The sequence below is a fragment of the Gymnoscopelus braueri genome, assembly GCF_963280865.1.
Source record: "Gymnoscopelus braueri genome assembly, chromosome: 14".
NCBI classification, from domain to species: Eukaryota; Metazoa; Chordata; class Actinopteri; order Myctophiformes; family Myctophidae; genus Gymnoscopelus; species Gymnoscopelus braueri.
Genome location: NC_137619.1, coordinates 31702948 through 31710196, shown reverse-complemented (window position 1 = coordinate 31710196; position 7249 = coordinate 31702948).

The window sequence follows — 7249 nt, the reverse complement described above, 5'->3', positions numbered from 1 at the left end:
TCGTTCAAATAGAGGCTGGAGCCATCATATCCCACAGAGTTCAGGTAGGATCTCTCAATTACAATGTTCATTTTTCCTGAAGAACAGTCCACACGACCTGACAAGGCAAAGTGTGAGTACGTTCTTGTTGTTGAATGGCTTTTTTGCTTTTATTTAGATAAGACAGTAGAGAAAAACCAAGGTGCAGAGAGGGTGAAAGACATGCAATACTGTGGACGAACTGGGGACGTTGTGAATGTGATTATGTCACTTGTGTATGTCACACACAAATGACTTTTTAAGTAAATACAATTACCTTCACATGTAGAAATTAAACCAGTTCAGGGCAAATATCCTGGTAAACATTTACAGTAACTTCTGTATACAGCAAGACGTACCTTTAGAGATAGGTTGAGAAACGCTTGTGAACTCAGCATTGAACCCTCTGCCAAGCACAGAGCCATCTGTCCTGAACACCACGGTCATGTACCGTGAGGAGGATTGCATGGTCAAATTGTTTTGGGGGTAACAGACTTTGCCCAGGTAAGGATAGTGGACCGATGGCCCATCATAGATGTCAATCCAGTCGCAGGAGCAGCAGTTCTCCAAACTGGGTGCAAAAAAGAATATCTAATATAGCCTACTATACATCATCAGAGAGTGACAGATTCATGTCATGAAACGTGATATGTTCAATAGTTCAACAGTAAAGTTGTTTTGGAATTGTCATCAACTTAAAGAAAACAGTGATCCTCACTCACTGAAGGTCGGTGAAGGACAGGGAGACAGTTTGGCCGTAGTCAGCAGTTAGCTGCCAATTACAGTTAGCGTTGTTATAATATTGGCTTGGGTAGTTTGGGCTGGAGAAGGTCCCATTGCCATACAGGGAGCCTCCACAGTACTGTGCTGAGTGGGGGGGGGGGAAAGAGTCTCATCATCACCAGCTGAAGCCATTTTGTGGTTCACACATTGCATAAATATAACATAATTGACAATAATTTCAAGTACTTATAGGAAAATATTAATGGAGATAATTAACTATTAATGGAGATTAGATATTAAAGAAATACCTGATGTAGCGGGTCGTTCAGTGGTGGATTGGCAGTGGGCTATATGAATGAGAGATGCAAATATGTTGGTTATTACCTGACATGAACACACTAGGTAGGTAGGTAGGTAGGTAGGTAGGTAGGTAGGTAGATGGATAAAAATATAAAAGATACTACTTAAATATGAGTAATCATATGTAAATAAAAAGTCATAAAGTGTGTAAAAAGGCGTCACTTGGAATAATCCTTATTTTCATTGCACAGAGTGCAGGGTCTGATAATACCCAGTTCAAGAGCCCTTTGGATAAGGAGTTAAAAAGCCTAATGGTTGTGCAGACAACGATCAAGGAATCAACTAATTTGACGAATTCAATCCAAATAAGTCCATCCTTACATTGCTCTCTACCTTGTTGTCTAACATACACATTCTTGGTGTCTTATGTGTGAATTCTATAATAATTAAGCAATATCTCATGCTAGGGAGTGCCGATATGCAGTATAACATCATCATGCCTCGTTTAGGAACATTACATTTCTACTACTGTATAAACTATTAATCAAGGAATGGAAGACAACAGTTCATGATACCGTGATTAGTTTTTTTGTTTTTGATTTTTTAATCCTGCTCTGCTCTGCCAACAAATGTAGGCCTCGTTCCTTCAGACAGCCAATTTTGCTGCAATCAGCCCTCCTGACCGAGTGTGTAAACAACCGTCTAACATTAACTAGCTGAGTGACATGTTCCAGTGCTGTTATAAACATCAGCACTCATGGAATGCCTCTTGTCCAATCAAATTACTCGACTGAAACTACCTGTTGTAAAAACGGAGACAACATGCTTTTCTTCCCTCAGTCATGATGAACAACAAGGTCAATGTCAAGTGAGTGGAGACAGGCAGAGTGAGTGCATCAACGCTGTTGATTTGAGGGACCTGGCACTTACTGTTGTAGTCATAGCAACAGTTGCCATAGTACTGACAGGAGCTGGAACAGGAGCAGCTCCCCAGGTTGTAGCCACAGTTGTAGCGACATGAGGGTCGAGCTGAGGGAAACGGGAGCATATTGTAACACTTAACAGCTCATTAACTTGTACTTCTTGGACAAAGATATAAACTATTAATGAAATACCTGTGGCAGTGGGTTGTGGTCGTGCAGTGGTGGCTTGGCAGTGAGCTATATGAATGAGAGATGCAAATAGAGTGGTCATTACCTGACCCAAATACACTAATTGCATCCTTTCCTTGCTTTAAGATATGTGTCTAAAATATGAATTGAAAAACAATAAAATCTGTGTGTGCGGATTTTTTTTTTTTTTCATGTAGATTTTTTGATCCAGCACCCAGCCCATGCAAGACAGGATGTGCGTGGCTTTTGTCACTTTGTGACACCTTTTTCTAAAATATAAATTGAGACAACATGCTATTAGCCCTATACAGTCCTGAACAACAAGTAAGTGCAAGTTGAATTGATGGACCTGGCACTTACTGTTGTAGTCATAGCAACAGTTGCCATAGTACCGACAGTTGCTGGAACAGGAGCAACTTCCCAGGTTGTAGCCACAGTTGTAGCGACATGAGGGTCGAGCTGAGGGAAACAGGAGCATATTGTAACACTTAACACCTCATTAACTTGTACTTCTTGGACAAAGATATAAACTATTAATGAAATACCTGTGGCAGGGGTGGGTTGTGGTCGTGCAGTGGTGGCTTGGCAGTGAGCTATATGAATGAGAGATTCAAATATAGTGGTCATTACCTGACCCAAATACACTGATTGCATCCTTTCCTTGCTTTAAGATATGTGTCTAAAACATGAATTGAAAAACAATAAAATCTGCACACCAGAATACTGCTCCCATTGTGGGGTTACGACGGACCATTCTGGTGTGCAGACTTTATTGTTTTTTCATGTCGATTTCTTTATCCAGCACCCAGCCCAGCAGGACAGGATGTGCGTGCCTTTTGTTACTTGGTGACACCTTTTTCTAAAATATAAATTGAGACAACATGCTATTAGTCCTACAGTCCTGAACAACAAGTAAGTGAAAGTTGATTTGATGGACCTGGCACTTACTGTTGTAGTCATAGCAACAGTTGCCATAGTACCGACAGGAGCTGGAACAGGAGCAGCTTCCCAGGTTGTAGCCACAGTTGTAGCGACATGAGGGTCGAGCTGAGGGAAACAGGAGCATATTGTAACACTTAACACCTAATTAACTTGTACTTCTAGGACAAAGATATAAACTATTAATGAAATACCTGTGGCAGTGGGTTGTGGTCGTGCAGTGGTGGAATTGGATTTGCAGTGAGCTATATGAATGAGAGATGCAAATATAGTGGTCATTACCTGATCCAAATACACTAATTGCATCCTTTCCTTGCTTTAAGATATATAAGTGTCTAAAATATAAATTGAGACAACATGCTATTAGTCCTACAGTCCTGAACAACAAGAAAGAGAAAGTTGATTTGAGGGACCTGGCACTTACTGTTGTAGTCGTAGCAACAGTTGCCATAGTACTGACAGTCGCTGGAGCAGTAGCAATTTCCAACTCTGTGGCCACAGTTATATCTGCAAGAACCTCCACCTATGAAGACAACAGAAGACACCAGCATTTACAAGATGACTTCTGACTTAAGCACTTAAGCTATATTCATAGTTAACCAGAAGTTTTTCCCTCTACATCAAATATCTCATGTGGTTTAATACCGTTCGATGTCTGTTCTGAACATGTTGAAGTTTAGCTCCCACAAAGTCTTTATCTAATAATCCCAGTGACTTACCCACAACACGATAGCTAGCTTGGAATCCTTCATAGTTGGCTGAGCGGTCACTTACGAAGCGGACGGTCAAATACGAGCCAGTGGTGTGAAAGGTGGTGCCCTGTCTGCCACACACCCTGCCCAGGAGCCTACTTGAGGTGCTGGAGCCATCGTAGACATAGATGGCATCATAGTTGCAGTTATAATCACCCTCCACACTAAGAGCAGAGAACAAGAAGGGCAGATATTGCAAATGAATCACTTGAACCCTATATACTTCATCAACCGGTGTCTATACTTGGTCCACTCCTCTTTTCCCTCTACACCAAATCTCTGTCGAAAATATCAAATCTACAAGCTCACAACATGTTGCGTTGCGATGCGTTGTGAGCTTGTACATCTTCTATTTTTGAAGAATGTTCACAGATTAAGCCACTAATAACAATAGTAACAGTGACCATGGACTCTTTCATAATATCAGAGGACTGTCAATGCCTTTCATTCAAAATCGAAAAACATCTTCTCATTATTAATAGTGGATCACAGCTACCATTATTTATTATAATCTGTACCAGGTTTTTTATCGGACACCCTGCTGTGATCAGTACATAACAATGAGATTTACAACGCAAACTTACTTTAAATATGGGAAGTCCAGCTCTATGATTTGTCCGCTGCTGCCTGGTCTGATGTACCATGTGCAGTGTGCGTTGTTAGGGTACTTGTTTGGGTAGTTGGGGCTTGAGAAGTTGCCCCTGGTAGAGTAAAGGTAACCACCACAGGGGGCACCTGAACACAAATACCATAAACAGATTGATCAAAGCCAAATCATCAGCCCTTATGCTTAATTTAAGTTTTAAAATCCTGCTCACTACATGTAAGGCTAGGCTAGGTCTTGCTCCAGCCTATATCTCGGACCTACTCCCCCATATGTGCCTACACGTAGTTTGAGATCCTCAAACCAAGCACTCCTGGCCATTCCAGAAGGTCAGTTAAATTCAAAAGGTCGCATGGCCTTCGCCTTCAGGGCCCCTACTCTTTGGAATGCCCTACCCCTGGAGATCAGGCTCACTGAGTCTGTCCCTCGGTTTAAATCCCTCCTTAAAACCAATTTTTATAGATTAGCTTTTAATCTCACTCCTATATCACTCCTAGTCAATTATACTAGTCTATCTCCGCTGGTTTTTGCACCGGTATGAAAGTGATTTGTACCTGTGCATTCCTGCATTGTTTTCTGCATTGCTTTTTTTGTTACCGTTTTCTTTTCTTGTTTTCTTTGTGAAGCACTTTGTAACCCAGTTTTGAGAGGTGCTATATAAATAAAGTTTTATTATTATTTATTATAATTTATACTTTGTTGCGTCACACAGCAAAAAAGCAAATCTTCAAGCTCATGACAGATTGGCTATTTTCGGCGCACACTGAAAATGACTGCATGGCCGTACCATGTGTGTTCAATATTGTCTGACTGTGATGGGTTCATTCATCTATAGCAACTTACTTTATGCAATAACCATACATTATTTTATGATCATGTCAAAAGGACAACTAAAACCGCAAACTTCAAATGAGAAGAAAAGAAATAAAACAAAATTCCCTAAAATTGAAAGGTCTAAGCTGAATCTGATTATTATGAATAGATATTTAAATAATGAGCAACACATGGTGAAAATAAAAGTTAAACAACAAAATGCTGAATTTGAGTAATGTGTGTAGTTGGTAACATTTTAGTAACGTAACAGATATAATTAGTCTGACGTTGTAACTTGTTTCTCTGGCTGACTTAAACTAAATCTTCTACATCACACCTCTCAGGCCTGTAAATAGTTTCCTTTTATTAATTTAGTTTCCATTGCCATTCATCATTATTCTCTATGTTTAATGTTTGAGAAAATAAATGCAGAAATGATTTTAGAAACCAGTACACAGGATCATGGGTTTCGAGGAACTTCGGGACAGGTACCTGAAACTGCAGTTTCTGGTAGTTCAGTTGCGGCTGTGGGATTCGTTAGATGAACATTTGCGAAAGAAAGTAAAAAACATCAATTATTTTCAGCACTGAGACAACAGTAACAGTAAACAGGACAGGGGTTCAATTTAACCATATTCACACCATTTAGCAAAATGACTGCCATGTGAATATGATAAATTTAATGTTACATGTCCTGCAGGAGAAAGAAAGTTTATGTGGGTCTGAAACACATGCAACAGTTGCTTGCTAATACAGTTGGCCATAGTATAGCTGGATTTATTGGCTGATGTGAAAGCAAAGGGTGTAAAATAAGGCCAGACAAATGACATTATACAGTAGGGTGCAACTATTGATTATTTATTTTGTGATTGATTATTCTATCGATTACTGTTCTGATTAAATGAACAATCAAGAAGCAGCTTATTTTAATAATTCTTGTTAAAAACTAATTATATAGCAACAAATTGACGCAAAATATTCAGAGTTTTTATAATCGACTAAATCGATTAGTCTGACTAACCTTCAGCCCCTTTTAATAATTCATTGTAAAAACAGTGTCGTGCAAAAATAGCTGATCTACAAGCTCACAATGTTTTCTTCAAATATATAATATATTCAATCAATACTTTCTCATTACTCACCTGTGGTGTAATCGTGCCACCCTGAACAAAAACAACGATAAAGTATGTTGACGTTATTAAAGAACAAAATATGTAATTATAACGTGAAAGGGTTATAAACATGACAAAAAATGACTACACATTACCTTGCACCCCATGGGAGACCATCACGCACCAAAGAACCAAGAGAGCCCACATTGTCATGGTTCGCTTTCACCTTCCGACAGAACATGCCTCAGCCCAGAAACGTAAGGGCTTATATACCCTGTCACCCATGAGAAGGCTTCCATATAGCCCCCATAAAGTGAAGAGGACTGAATTTGACTCATAAATAATGTGTGTGAGAAAACACACCTGGGTCATTTCATCATATCGTAAATCGTGCGTTATCGTGTTAGTGAACACGCAAATATAATAACTGTTCACACCTTCGTTTGCTTTATAGGTTAAATGTTAGATGCCATTGACTTAAGATTAATTACTATATTATCAAACATTTTGGAACATTTTGGGTGCGGCAGTGGTTCCTGCAGGAAGTAGCAGCTGTCTTGGAAGCAGAAGGTTCCAGGTTCTATTCCCAGCTCCTCCTGGCTGCCTGTCGAAGTGTCCTTGAGCAAGACATTGAACTGAACTGCTCCCGATGAGCAGGTTGGTGCCTTGCATGGTTTGCTCCTCCATAAGAATGAGTGAATGTGAAGTACATTGTAGAGTGCTTTGAGAAGGGATGTGTAATAGACTAGAAAGGCACTATATAAAATATCCATATATCTATATATCCATATCCAACAAACAAAAAATGAATAAATTCATTAATAAGGGTGAACAAACTGACAAGCAATAAAGTGCCTTTAACACTACATGAACAAA